The sequence below is a fragment of the Macaca mulatta genome, chromosome 17, assembly GCF_049350105.2.
Source record: "Macaca mulatta isolate MMU2019108-1 chromosome 17, T2T-MMU8v2.0, whole genome shotgun sequence".
Lineage (NCBI taxonomy): Eukaryota > Metazoa > Chordata > Mammalia > Primates > Cercopithecidae > Macaca > Macaca mulatta.
The window spans coordinates 30773458-30788801 of NC_133422.1; the positions used below are offsets into that span (position 1 = coordinate 30773458).

At 38.1% G+C, this 15344-nt stretch overlaps 1 long non-coding RNA gene and 1 other non-coding gene across 2 annotated transcripts in view; both read left to right on the forward strand.

The window, feature by feature from the left end:
* LOC144336145 (uncharacterized) overlaps positions 1-14747 on the forward strand; it is a 96884-nt gene extending 82137 nt beyond the window's left edge. The window contains exon 4 of the long non-coding RNA XR_013407650.1: positions 13556-14747. This is a non-coding gene — a long non-coding RNA (uncharacterized LOC144336145). The remainder of the gene's footprint in view (positions 1-13555) is intronic.
* MIR4703 (microRNA mir-4703) lies at positions 14132-14192 on the forward strand. Its single transcript, NR_128347.1, has one exon. It is a non-coding gene; the product is annotated as a microRNA mir-4703 (primary transcript).
* Positions 14748-15344: the final 597 nt, after the last annotated feature.

A 15344-nucleotide genomic window follows, 5' to 3' on the forward strand; every position in this document is an offset into this window, starting at 1 on the left:
GAGGTAACCATGGAGCTAGTAATACTGGTCCAAAAAGTCTAACAGACAACAGCCAGGCTGGAGTCATTTTTACACAGCAGCACTGATTTTACTCCTTTATAGAACTGTGGGGGAGAAACATTAATTCCTCCACATTATAAGTATTTTACAGAATACCTTTTAAAACGACAAAGACATTGTCTCTGGTTGTTACGGAGAAACAAGAGATGTTAATCAAAGTTAAGTGAGTGGTTTTGGTTAATGCTGGGGGATTTACTGCTATGATAATCCAGGCTATGGTTTAGGGTCACCTGAGAGTCAGGTGTGTGGGTTTTTTTAGGATCACGTTACCATATCAACCTTCAGTAGGCAGGGAAGGAAGACTTTAGTAAGAATGCGTAAAAATGGTCCCTCCCCAGGAAAAGAGTTTCAGCTTTTCTTTCTGCTTTACCTCCCACTCTGATGATCTTTGGTATATTCACCACGCACGGGTGTCTGCAGCTCCCTCTCCCATCACACATACAGCCTCATCTTCACCCAGCCAGAGGCCTCATGCTTTCTCCCGAGCCTGTTAGACCTGGAGCCAGTGAGGCTATAACCGTGAGGGTAAAAATGGTCCAGAAAGTTGAACTTGTGATCCTAGGCAGGGCCATCAGTATTCTAATAGATAAGGTCTTAATCCAAGAAAACAAATTCCTGATTTTCAAAGTTTCAGGCATCAATAAGCAAGCAATGGAAAGGGTTTTTGGGCCTTGCCCATGGCAGCTTAGACTTAGATGGCTGATGCACCATACATTTTAGGTTCTTTTCTCTTTTTTTTTTTTTTTTTTTCTATTTTTTAAAAATGTCTCTTCCTTCCTCCGTAAAAATTTGCCTAGGGTTGTGGCCCCTTAAAAAATTATAATCGGCTGGTCATGGTGGCTCATGCCTGTAATCTGGGAGGCCGAGGCAGGTGGATCACGAGGTCAGGAGTTCAATACCAACTTGGCCAAGATGATGAAACCCCATCTCTACTAAAAATACAAAAATTAGCCAGGCTTGGTGGCGGGTGCCTTTAATCCCAGCTACTCGGGAGGCTGAGGCAGAGAATTGCTTGAAGCCGTGAGGCGGAGGTTGCAGTGAGCCGAGATCGTGCCACTGCACTCCAGCCTGGGCAACAGAGCAAGATTCTGTCTCACAAAAAATAAAAATAAAAATTTGCAATCACGTGTACTGCTTTGAGGAAAATTCACAGTTATGAAAACCTCAGGGTAATCTTTCATCCCAACATTTCACATTATCTGAAATTATCAAAAATTAATATGGTTACAACCGTATTAATACTATTAATACTATAATAATATTACAACCATGTGGTTACAACCTCCTACTCCCCAAATCTGATCAGAGTTTTGAAGTTAACAGTGTTTCCCCAGCTAATATCATTCTGGAAAAAAAAAATCAGCATTCAATCAAGTTTAGACAAGATTTTTTTTGGTTGTTGTTTAAGATTGCTGCAGTGGTTTCATATTAGACTCCCTTACCCCTTTCCAAATTGTTTACAATCACCCCTCCTTCCCCAGGGGTTTTAGAATGACTCATCAACTTTCCTTTTTCAACTACACTATTAAATTAGGATACAGCCTGGAACCTAACATTTATTCTTACAAGCATTTCTTTCATGTCATCAGCTGTAATAGAAACCAGAAATTCAGTAGGCAGGCCTTATCTCCAACAAAGCAGAAGCGGGACATCCAGGCCTGCACGTCTGCCATTGTACACCATTTAAATACACTTAAGATTCATTTTTAAGGGTTGGAGAACTAGTGCTAAAATAGAAAAAGGCTCAATTAAATGTATATGAAAATTCGTAATTTAATTCAGAAGAAACATACGTCATTTATACTGAGTAAAAAGTTCAAAACAGCTTCTTCCTCTGATTGTTAATCTTATGTCCAATGCCTTTAAAAGACATCCACATGTTAAACAGTGATTTTCAAAATCCAGCTTCAAGAAATTAAAGACGCTTTTAATCCTTTTTTTTTCTTTTCTTGAGACGGAGTTTCCCTCTTGTCACCCAGGCTGGAGTGCAGTGGCATAATCTTGGCTCACTGCACTGAACCTCTGCCTCTCAGGTTCAAGCGATTCTCCTGCCTAAGCCTCCCAAGTAGCTGGGAATACAGGCGCCCACCACCATGCCCAGCTAATTTTTTTGTATTTTTACCCAGCTAATTTTTTTATATTTTTAGTAGAAATGGGGTTTCACCATATTGGCTAGACTGATCTCGAACTCCTGACCTCAGGTGATCTGCCCACCTCGGCCTCTATAAAAATCCATGATTATAATAACAGCTGCCATTTAGTGGCATATTATTATGAAAATCAAACCTTTATCAAAAGATATAACTGAGATGTAAAAGCACCTAGCATCATTCATGAATTCATTCATCTATTCCACAAATAATGCTCTCACTCTGCCACTATCCTAGGGACTAGGGATGTAGCAGTGGACACAATGTACCAAAACCCCTGTCATGTGGAGCTTTTATTACAGAGAGGGTGAAGTGAGAGAGATTATAAACAAAATACATCAATAAATATACAGTAAGTTAGATAGTGAAATGCTATAGAGAAAATAGAGGTGGGAAGAAAACTACTGAGTAATGGGAGTGGGGAGGAAGTTAGAACTTTAAGTAGGGTGGTCAGGGAAGGTGGTATTTGAGTAAGCCATGCAGGAGATATGACTTTGAAGGAGAGGAGGACTCCAGGCAGAGGACACCATAAATACCAAGGTTGTAAGGCAGGAATGCCTGGCAAGTTAAGTGACAGAACAGTCCAGTTTGCAGAATGAGTAAGAGGGAGAGAGTTAAGAGATAAAGTCATAGGAGGTGCCGAGGAGTGGGGGTGAGCAGGTTATATAAGCTTTGTAGAGTATTATGAAGACGTTGGTTTTTACTTTGAATGAGGTGGGAAGATTCTGAACAGAGAAGTGACATGATCGAACTTGATCCTTTAGAAGATTATTTTGACTGCTGTTTTGCAAATAGATTTCAGAAAGGCAAGAATGGAAGCAGGTAGATACTAGCTGCTCCAGAAACACTTGCTTATTGTAAATTGTATTTTTACATTAAGTTCTCTCTCCTTTTCTTTTTTAACTTACTCTACCTTTAAACAAATTTATTTATTTTCTTATTCTCCATGTATTTGGAGTGCAATATATTCACATTTGGAAGCAATACAATTGCATTTCTTTAAAACATGGAATAAGTTTCAGACTTTTCACCATCAGGTCAAACTGGTCTCTCATTTGATGTTTCAATTTCTTTTTCCTAATTTGGGCAAAGGGTTAAAAATAGTTTATTCTTCCTGAGCAGAAACAACTGCAAATAAACAGAAGTAGATAGGAGTAGCCATAACACTAATGGCCAACAACTTTTGAGTGTTCTACATACACTAGGCACAGCGCTAGGTGTTCAGCAATGAATTAGCTCCTTTAATCTTCACAGTGACTTGCTGAGGTTGGTACTATTTATCATTCCCATTTTCATAGACAAGGAAGAGAAAAGTTAAAGAACTACTTGAGGTTACCCAGCTGGCACATGGCCAGGTGAAGATTGGAACAAAGCCTGTGGAGCTCAGAACTAGAACAGTTGACTGTCACATTTTATTACTCTTACCTCCCAGCAATCTAGTAAGGCCCCCACCAAGAGACTGAGGAGAGAGGGAAGACTTCAGGAAACTTGGACTGGAGAGTACGCTGTAAAGTGAGTCTGGTCCACATGATATTATCGTGGTCCATATCTGGAGGAATGATATGTTAACAGAAGGGACTGGAATGAAAAGACAAAAAGAGTCGAGACCACAGGATAACATATATCAGGGTTTTCCCAGCATTGCCCAGGGAATAGAGGGCTGTATTTATTGACCAGGAGTACCCTGATCACGCAGAGTAAGTATACTCTATTGCAGAATGGGACAGCACATTAGGTTTTTCTGCAGAGTGAATAAAACACTCCTCTAATCCCCCTGTGCTGGTTAATGAACAAATGGCATTTCTGTTTATAAATCAGCCTTTTGTGAGTTTGGTTTGCTTGAATCAGCACCTCCCCCTTCCCTATAACCCCCTCTCCCCCTCAATCCCCTACTATTCCTCTCCCATCTGCCTCCACTGCCCAGAGCTTCATCAGTTCCTCCACTTCCCCCCACCCTTGGGCTGAACTACAGTGACTATGAAAGCTGCCGGCTTGCACCAGTCAGCTAGCTCGCCAGCTTTACACACCACCATTCTGAGCGGCTGCTCTGAGTTGTTTACAGCATAATACAAATTTATCTGGGGAACGGCTTTTAAGTTATTTTTGTGCCATGGTTTTGATTTATTTAAGCTTATCCCATCTAATTGAAGAAGCTTAGTACATTTTGGTACAGAAATTTGATTTGTCATTTTGTGCTCTTGATCTGTTGCCTCCCAGGAATGTGTGGTTCCTATCTTATTTGCCATCTGACGCAGGGGAAAGCTTAGGTGGTGGACATTTATATTTTGTGCAGTTAATGTGGCATGGATTCTAGATTTATCTTTTGCTGTAACTTGGTGAGAAAATGCATTTGGAGTTTAAATAAACTGGTAACTGACAATATTGGAAAAGTACCAGAGTTTTTTCATCTGCTTCTCTCTCTGTTTTTGAACAGACTCCCAGACTCCTTCTCAGGTCTTAGCCTTCCATTTGACTCCTTAAAAGTACTTAGCACATTGTTTTGTTCACATAGATATATTTTTGTATATACTGCATATATTTCATATATCTGTCTCCCTGTGTGTGTGTGTGTGTATTATACAGGTATATACTTTTAAAATTTGTTTGTTTTTAAAACTCTGCTCTAACAGAATACAGCAGTTGCTTGCAGGGAGAAGAACATGGTGGCCAGGGAGCAGGGTGAAAGGAGATTTTATTTCATTGTGTATACTATTAACATTTTGACTTTTTGAAATTTGCATGGTATTTGTGAACCAGCTATTCAAGTTTACTAGTTGATTTACTTTCGAAATAAAACTATTTCAGATTGAAAGAAATTAATTTTCTCTTTATGCAGGGTCAAAAGCACCATATAATTTATGAATAAGAACTTGTTTTTTTTAAAAAAAAAATTGGAATAATAGGGAGGCTGAGGCAGGAGGGTCGCTTGAGCCCATGAGTTCAAGACCAGCCTGGTCAACAACAAGACCTCATCTTCACACACAAAAAATTTTTAATTAACTGGGAGGCTGAGGTGGAAGGATCGCTTGAACCCAGAAGTTTGAGGCTGCAGAGAGTTATGATTACACCACTGCACTCCAACTTGGGGGACAGAGCAAGATTCTATCTCAAACAAATAAATAAAAGAATGAACTGAACATGAAATGTGGTAGGCCTGTGCAAAGAATCTACAAATCCTGACCGAGAGTCATAAAGACATAAATAAACGGAAGGATAAACTCTGTTTCTGAACATTTTAATATTGTAATAAGTAAGTTCTTCCTAAATTCAAATATAAATTAAATGGTATCTCAATGAAAATCCCCCCAAAAATCTGGGAGGTGGAGGAAAAGGGGAAATGTGCCAAAATTGATATTTTAGAAATATTCAGGAATAAATGTGTAAGAATAATGGACATTTTGACAAAGAAGAGTACAGCTAAACATAAAATATAATTTTTAAAAATATAAAGAAGAGATAAGTCATATCAGATATCAAAATGCATTATAATTAATTTAATTAAAAGTATTGTACAGGTATAGAACTCACAGACAAAACAGGCAATTAAAATAAAAAGTCCAGAACTGATTTTAATTTACTGAAGAATTTTTATTTATTAAAGACAGCATTTCGATTGAGAAGAGAAAGGAATGGATTATTTTGTAAATGTTGGAATTGCCAAATAATGGGAAAAACTAAAATTAGAGTCCCATCTCAGAGCTATAATCAAAAGTTTAGTAGGTTAAATATTTAAATAAAATTTGTTTTTAATGAATCCATAAATTGCTGAGAGAAAGTATAGTTTCCTGTTAGATCATTATCTTAGATGTCGGGTACAGAATGTCTTTTTTTAAGCAATGCAACATAGGTAGAATTATAAATAAAAAATGTTATACGTTTGACTACTTGAAAACTCTTTGTGCCCAGAAAATCAAATTTAAAGTTAAGAAAAATTGGAGAAAAACTCATTAGATTATATGTAATTTTACATATATGATAAATATGTAGACAGAGCTCTTAAAACTCAATCAGAGAAATATTAGCATTCAATATTTTATGTTCAGAGGACATGAAAAGACAATTCACAAAAAAAGCAATATGCATAGCCAATATGCATTTTATTTAAAAATTCAGGCTTACTAGAAATCAAAGAAATGCATCCAAAACCAAGATCTTGCTTTTCATCTATTTCACTAGCTAAGATGAAAAATAATTATGTATTCAGGGTGATAAGGGTGTGGGGAAAGGGTGTTCTCAACTACTGCTGGTGGGAATATAAATGGAAACAATTTAGCAATGAGTGTTTTTAAAAATCTTAAATATGTACATACTCTTGGATCTAGAAATCCCACGTCTAAGAATTTGTTCTAGGGAAATAACCAGCTAAGTATACACAGATTTATTCACAGGGATGTCCACTGATGCACTGTTTATATAAATAAAAAAAAGTTAACATTAAAACATTAACAATATGTTTAAGAGCAAGTTATTGACAAAATAAGTTATGATGTATCCATACTATAAAATAACATGCTTTTTTTTTTTTTTTTTTTTTTTTTTTTGAGACAGGTTCTTGCTCTGTCACCCATGCTGGAGTGCAGTGGTGCAAACATGGCTCACTGTGGTCTCCACCTTTTTCTTTTTTTTTATTGTATTTTAAGTTCTGGGGTACATGTGCACAATATGCAGGTTTGTTACATAGGTGTACATGTGTCATGGTGGTTTGCTGCACCCATCAACCCGTCATCTACATTAGGTATTTATCCTAATGCTATCCCTTCCCCTGCTCCCCACCACCCAACAGGCCCAGTGTGTGATGTTCCCCGCCCTGTATCCATGCGTTCTCATTGTTCAACTCCCACTTATGAGTGAGAACGTGCCGTGCTTGGTTTTCTGTTCTTGTGTTAGTTTGCTGAGAATGATGGTTTCCAGCTTCATCCATGTCCCTGCAAAGACATGAACTCATCCTTTTTTATGGCTGCATAGTATTCCATGGTGTATATGTGCCACATTTTCTTAATCCAGTCTATCACTGATGGGCATTTGGGTTGGTTCCAAGGCTTTGCTATTGTGAACAGTGCCACAATAAACGTACGTGTGCTTGTGTCTTTATAGTAGCATGATTTACAGTCGTTTGGGTATATACCCAGTAATGGGATCCCTGGGTCAAATGATATTTCTAGTTCTAGATCCTTGAGGAATCGCCACACTGTCTTCCACCATGGTTGAACTAATTTACACTCCCACCAACAGTGTAAAAGCGTTCGTGTTTCTCCACATCCTCTCCAGCATGTTGTTTCCTGACCTTTTAAAGATCGCCCTTTTAACTGGCATGAGATGGTATCTCATTGTAGATTTGATTTGCATTTCTCTGAAGATGAGTAATGATGAGCTTTTTTTTAATATGTCTGTTGGTTGCATAAATGTCTTCTTTTGAGAAGTGTCTGTTCATATACTCTGCCCACTTTTTGATGGGTTTTTTTTTTCTTGTAAATTTGTTTAAGTTCTTTGTAGATTCTGGGTGTTAGCCCTTTGTCAGAAGGATAGATTGCAAAGATTTTCTCCCATTCTGTAGGTTGCCTGTTCACTCTAATGATAGTTTATTTTGCTGTGCAGAAGCTCTTTAGTTTAATTAGATCCCATTTGTCAATTTTGGCTTTTGTTGCTGTTGCTTTTGGTGTTTTAGTCATGAAGTCTTTGTCTATGCCTATGTCCTGAATGGCATTGCCTAGGTTTTCTTCTAGGGTTTTTATGGTGTTAGATCTCGTGTTTAAGTCATTAATCCATCTTGAGTTAATTTTTGTATAAGGTGTAAGGAAGGGATCCAGTTTCAGCTTTTTGCATATGGCTAGCCAATTTTCCCAATATCATTTATTAAATAGGGAATCCTTTCCCCATTGCCTGTTTTTGTCAGGTTTGTCAAAGACCACGTGGTTGTAGATGTGTGGTGTTATTTCTGAGGCCTCTGTTCTGTTCCATTGGTCTATATATCTGTCTTGGTACCAGTACCATGCTATTTTGGTTACTGTAGCCTTGTAGTATAGTTTGAAGTCAGGTAATGTGATGCCTCCAGCTTTGTTCTTTTTGCTTATCATTGTCTTGGCTATCTCGGCTCTTTTTTTGGCTCCATATGAAATTTAAAGTAGTTTTTTCCAATTCTGTGAAGAAAGTCAGTGGTAGTTTGATGGAGATAACATTGAATCTATAAATTACTTTGGGCAGTATGGCCATTTTCACAATATTGATTCTTCGTGAAAGAAAAATCAGTACTGTGACAATGTGGAGTCTCACACTATCACCCAGGCTGGAGTGCAGTGGCGTGATCTTGGCTCACTGTAACCTCCGCCTCCTGGGATCAAGCGATTCTCTTGCCTTAGCCTCCTGAGTAGCTGTGGTTATAGGTGCCCTCCACCACGCCCAGCTAATTTTTTGTATTTTTAGTAGAGATGGGGTTTCACGATGTTGTTCAGGCTGGTCTCGAACTCCTGACCTCTTGATTTGCCTGCCTCGGCCTCCCAAAGTGCTGGCATTATAGGTGTGAGCCACCACACCTGGCCAATTCTCCACCTTTATGCATCTATTACATAATATTTTAATGGTGTGCTTATGGCATGGACTATATTTGTTATATTTTGGTAAGTTAAATTATAAAATGAGAAATATAGTTAAAAATTATAAAATCTATATGCATTATTTTGGCAAAAGTATGAAAGCAAATAAATTACCATGATATATGCTTTATGAATTATGGATAATTTTTCTTTTTCATTTATCTTATTTACATCTTTCTACAATTATGTAGTAAAAATGACTTTCGGCATGGTGCAAAGGTTCACGTCTGTAATCCCAGCTCTTTGAGAGGCCAAGGCAGACAGATCGCTTGAGCTCAGGAGTTCAAGGCCAGCCTGGGCAACATGATGAAACCTTGTCTCTACAAAAATACAAAAGAAAATTAGCCGGGAGTGGTGGCACACGCCTGTAGTCCCAGCTATTCAGGAGGCTGAGGTGGGAGACTCGCCTGAACCTGGGGAGATAGAGGCTGCAGTGAGCCATGATGGTGCCAATGCAACTCCAGCCTCAGTGACAGAATGAGAGCCTGTCTCAAAACAAAACAAAAAAAACCTTTCAACAAGAATGACAAAATTCAAAGACTGAAAAGGAAATAATGGGGAAATAACCATCAAAAATAGGAGAATCCTGAAGACAGATCCTCTTTGTAATTGAATCTCTGAATGTAAGCTAGGCTATGTTGGTGCTATGTAAAAATACTTTTGACTTTGCCAAACACTGAGCTACAGCTACCCAAGTGGCATAAGGGAAAAGTCTGAACATACTTTGCGAATTTCTACTTCCACAGCATTATTTAAATGTCTAACTAATTTTTATTACATAATTGTAGAAAGATGTAAATAAGATAAATGAAAATAAATATTACCTGTAAGTCATAAACCACATATCATGGTGATTTATTTACTTCCATACTTTTGCCAAAATGTTGTTTATAGAATTTATAAATTTTTAACTATTTTTTCATTTTATAATTTAACTTACCAATATATAATAAATATAGTCCATGCCAATAAGCACACCATTAAAATATTATGTAATAGATGCATGAAAGTGGAGAGTGCAGTGAGCTGTGTTTGCACCACTGCACTCCAGCCTGCGTGATAGAGCAAGGCCCTGTCTCAGAAAAAAAAAAAAAAAAGGATGCATGATATTTATAGTATGGATACATCATAACTTACTTCATCAATAACTTGCTATTAAACATACCATTAATGTTTTAATGTTATCTTTTTTTAAGTTGTTGTAAAGAATCTCAAAAAGTGAAGCCTCAATAAGTTTCGATGATGGAAACGAATTAGTAGAAAGGATCTATGATCTAGGAATTGTTACGTGTATGATAAATCAACTCAGCATCAAAGGCCTGTATTTTAGATGCAGCCACAGAATCCACACTGAGGAATTCTTAAGGAGCTCTGCTGAAGTGGCAAACTCATTTTATTTACTCTCCATTTTTTCCAACTATACTCTGCCTGAAGCTGGGCTCCCTGTTGTTATACATCTTTAAGAAACAAAAATAAATTCTAGCATAATGGGATCAAAACTTGGTAGTCTCTTATGGTGATGAATTCAGAGATCAGTTATAATGAGCAAAGAGACTACTTCCTGCGACAGCCAAAATCATATGGTACCAAACAGACCTAAGATATTTCTCTTCCATGAATGTATGTGTGATATATGCAAAGTGCATACAGCAAGCCCTGGGAGTGTCTGATCATGTATTCTGTATTTTGAGCATTATCCACCATGTTTGCTTTTTTTGCACTGTGGCTTAACCTACACAAAATATAGAGAAATCTGCATCGTTTGATTATTGATTGCTTGAATATGCTATTAATGAGGTCTTCTACTGTCTTAGGTTGGGTTCCCCAGGAAGTAGATTCTGAGACAGAGAGTTGTGTGCAGGAGTCTATTGGGAAAACATTTGTGAGGGCATGAGGAAGTAGGACAGTGGCAGAGTTTGGCCTGAGGTGACCTCTTGGGGAGGGGCGCTCAGGAGGTGGGATGGCTCATTCAGGTTGTGTGGAATTGAGTCAAGAGGACTGGGTCTTTGCATCTCCCACGCCTGTTGCAGCCACCCCCTCACCCCTATGGATAGGAGACCTTGGGAGAGGCCACTTCCTTCATCGAAGGCAAGTCTTTGGGAGGCCTCAGTTGTAACCTGTCAGCAGCCAACACTCTCTGCACCAGAGAGTAAGAGGGTCTCCAGCCTGAAGGGGAATCTGGGCTGGGTGCTATGCGATGGACCAAATGTTTGTGTTCTTCCAAAATGTATATGTTGAAACCCTAATCCTCAGTGTGGTGGTATTTGGAAATGAGGCTTTGAAAGGTAATTAGGTTTAAATTAAGTTATGAGGGTGAAGCCCCTGTGATGAGATTAATGCCCTTATAAAAGAGGAGTAGACAAGAACACATACTCTCTCTCTCTCTCTCTGCACGCGAGGACCAAGCAAAGGCCTTGTGAGGACGTAACCAGGAAGAGAGTGCTCACCAGAACCTGACCATACCAGCACCTTGATCTCAAACTTCCAGCTTCCAGAACCATGAGAAATCAATGTTTGTTGTTTTAACCACCCAGTCTATAGAAATTTGTTATAGCCACCCCAGCTGACTACCACATTGGGCATCACAGCAAACACTACAACCAGTAAGTCTCTGCTTGTATTAACAGTGGGACATTTCCAAAGCCTGTCCTACTCAGGATAAATGCACAAAAGAAAAATTAGTAGTTTCAGGCAGAATTCTTAAGAGAGCAGTTTTGCGTTTTTTACCAAGTAATACTTATTTAACTTCTAGGGCAGTAAAATAAGAAAAATTATTACTCTCCACCTCCTGCCATTATGAATTTAGGAAATGTAGAAAGGTATTCTGTTAATAAAGATGTGAACTTGTTGTTAAAGAGAAAATGTTTATGTTGCATCTGTTTCCCTGTGTTTTGGCCACTGCAAGATTCTGTCCTGTAATTTATAAAGCACAGAAGTTTATTTTTCGCAATTCCAGAGGTTGAGAAGTCCAACATCAAGCCTCTGGCAGGTTTGTTGTCTGGTAAGGGGCAGGTTCTCTGCTTCCAAGACTGTGCTCTTTTGCTGCATCTTCTGAAGGGAAGGACAAGAGGGCCGAAGGCTACGTGAAACCTCTTTTATGAGTTCCTTAATTCCATTCTTGAGGGGAGGAGCCTTTATAGACTAATCATCTTTTAAATGCACCAACTCTTAATGCCATCACATGAGCCATTATGTTTCAACACCCAAATTTTGGAGGGGACACACTCAAACTATAGCAGTCCTTTTGCATTTTGTTCAGGATATCAAAAAGGCCACTTATATTTCATAGGAAATAGTGGGAAAGCTTGCATTCAAACTTTATCTTGAAAAATGCAATACAAATTGTGAAATCATGTTTATTATATTTCATATGTAATGAAATGTAGGCTATAATGATATCTAGATACTTATTCCTAGAACTAAGAATAAATGGATTGGAATTTGGGGATGTAATTTTTCCAATGAAATTTTATAATAGCCCAAATGACATTCTTCACTTTATAGTTTATTTGTACAGCATGATAGTGAAGATGGACATTTTGACAAAAATGTTCGAGGATTTTATGAACTTTTCCCAGGGGCTCTCAGTCCTTTAATTTTGAACTCATTATTTTTGGAAACATCTCTGCTGTCATTATCCTCCTTGATGTTTCTCTAGTTGTAGACATGTTTACTTCGACACCTAAGAGGCATGCCAGTATTAAAAATGTGTCCAGAACAGAAACCTTGATTCTGTTTTCCTTGCACTCTCTTCCTACCTTCACTCTAACTTCTCTTCTCCTCCAGTTGCTGAAGACAAATATCTAGGAATTATTCTTTATTTCTTTTTTTCTCTCACACACTATATCCACCAGCAAGTCCAGTTGGCACCACACCCCTGAACTCACCATTTCTCACCAGCTCCATTGCTACCTCCAAGTAATTGCCAGCCACCTTCAGCCCTTGCCTGAACTACTTTGGTGACTTCCTAAATGGGCTCCAGCTTCTACTCTATTTCCCTACAATCTACTCTCCTTAGAGCTGCCAGAGTGATTTTTAAATGGATTTGTTTGTATTAACTACTACATTGACAAGGTTCAAAATTTCACACACTGTAAAAAGAGATGTTCAGAGAAGTCTTGCATTCACTCCTGCACTTCTCACCCCTACCCTCCCTCCAATGATATCCCTTCCATCCATATACTTTTAAAATCCTCCTTGGGTTTTTAAGGCAATTACAAGCATATTCAAATATATTTTCTCCCACCTTATTACACAAAAGATAGCCTACCATATACACTGTTCTACATCTTGCTTTCTTTCCCTTGCCATATGTCCTAAAGCTCTTTCCATATGTATCACTACATAGAGAGCTTCCTTATTTGTTTTGACAGCTGCATGTCATACCATTGTTTATTTAACCAGGCCCCTTTTGCTGAATATGGGAGTCATATCCATTTTTTGCTCTTACAAATAATACAGCAATAAATAACCTTATACATGTGTTGTTTCTACATGTGGATATGCATCTATGAGATAGAATCATAGAAATACAATTGCCAGATTATATATTTTATTGTATTTGCCAATTTCAAAATGAAAATTTTAAAGGTGAATCTGATGATCAGTTCTTCTGCTTAAAAGACAATCTGAATGAAAACCATTAGTGAAACCCGTAAGGCCTCCCTAATTTGGCCCTTGTCTACCTCTTCAATACTGAAACTATGCCCAAAAGAGTTAAAGAAACCAATGACTAACAAATTCTTGACTTTGCAGGATGACAGACTAAAAAAAGAAACAACCTGCTGAAAAGCTGAAACGCCCTCTGCTTATCACATAAAAGAAATGGCTGAAATCCTTTGGAACCAATATGACCAACTGGAGTCGGTGCAGAAGGAGCTTGCTGACAGCACAGCCTGAATTTCCACCGTATGTTTCATACCAACTCCCCCTGAATTTGCACATGTGACACATGAGATAGCATGAAGAGATAACTGAGCATGCCCAAAGACTTTCCAGACTTTTGCTTTCCTTCCACCAATCACCTGCTAATCTCAGAATCCACCCCCTGAAACTTTTCTAATAAAAATACTGCTTTGAAGCCAGTACAGGGAGACAGATTTGAGCTTGACTTCTGTCTCCTTGGGATTGACTTTCAATACAAAGCTTTTCTTTTCTCAAAAACATGGTGTCATAGCATGGGCTTCTAGTGCATTGGACAGTGAGCCCCTTTTACTCGATAACAATATCAGCTATGTTTTTCTCCCTCTTTCACTGTGGACTAAACATTCAACTTTCTTTTATTAATCCTATAAAATCCTATACCATTTGCAAGATTTGCTTTATGCACATTGGCAATACAGTACAAATACAGTGTGTTTGATTTGCACTGTAGTTGTACTGTATTGCCACTCTGTATAAAAATCCAGTCACCAGCTAGATACCTACCTAACAAAAAAGTTGCTCCTAGAAGGAAGGAAGCAAAGCTAATATTTAATGGATATGACTGTTTGAGTGGCTTTTATAAGCAGTCATTTGATAAATAAACATTTCTAGGTTATGATGACTTTTAGTCTCCTATACTGCTTCAGACTTCAGGGACTCAGATAATGAATGCTGAGATAATGTGGATGTTTTATCATTCTGTAGCATTCTGATCATGGATTCCAGATACATAAAGGTAAAGTTCTAACCTTATAAAGAAACAACATGGTCAGTGAAAGAGCACTGGGCTGGAAATTACAAGTTCCACGTCCCAGTGCAGAATCTGCCACTAAGTAAGCTGTGAAGGCTTAGGCAAGCCATTTCACTTTTCTCTGGCCCATTTTATTTGTATGAAGAGAAAGAGAAAGGAATTCATTGTGATTCTCAACCTTTTCACTCCCCAAAGATTCCCTTTATTCCTCCCCCCATTTTCATATGTTGAGAAATTGTGTCTACTAAAATATATTCATTAGTAGTTTGTTCATGTTCTCATGTTCATTGCTTATTATTAGTATAGTCATGTTCATTGTTAATTTATCATATATATATATATAATTTCCAATTCAGCTTAGCATTAAAAAATCAATTGACATTGGTTGAGTTGATGTAATACCCTCCAAGGCAAAGAAACCAGATTAATTTGTCTGGGTGGTTAATCTTAATTCCTAAGAATTAAGAGGCTGCAGGTTGGGACTCTCTGCATCCAGTTGATTGTAATTTTTTTGTTTTGTTTTGTTTTGTTTTTACAAGTCTGAGAGTCAATGCTATTTATATTTGTATTTCTATTCAGTCCAGTGCTTGTACAAATGGTACTTCAGAGGGTCCTGTGGGTTCAGCAAAGTAGCTCGGGAGCAGAAATGGGTGTGGGAAAAGAGGAGTCTTAGGACCCCGAAACCTATTTCATCTAGAGCAGCCTCACTTTTCTCTGCTCTAAATGCTAGATTCTGCTTAAGATTTTCTTTTTCGTTTCCTTTTTTTTTTTTTTTTTTTTTTGAGACAGAGTCTGGCTCTGTTGCCCAGGCTGGAGTGCAATGGTGCAATCTTGACTCACTACCACCTCCCCTTCCTAGGTTCAAGTGAT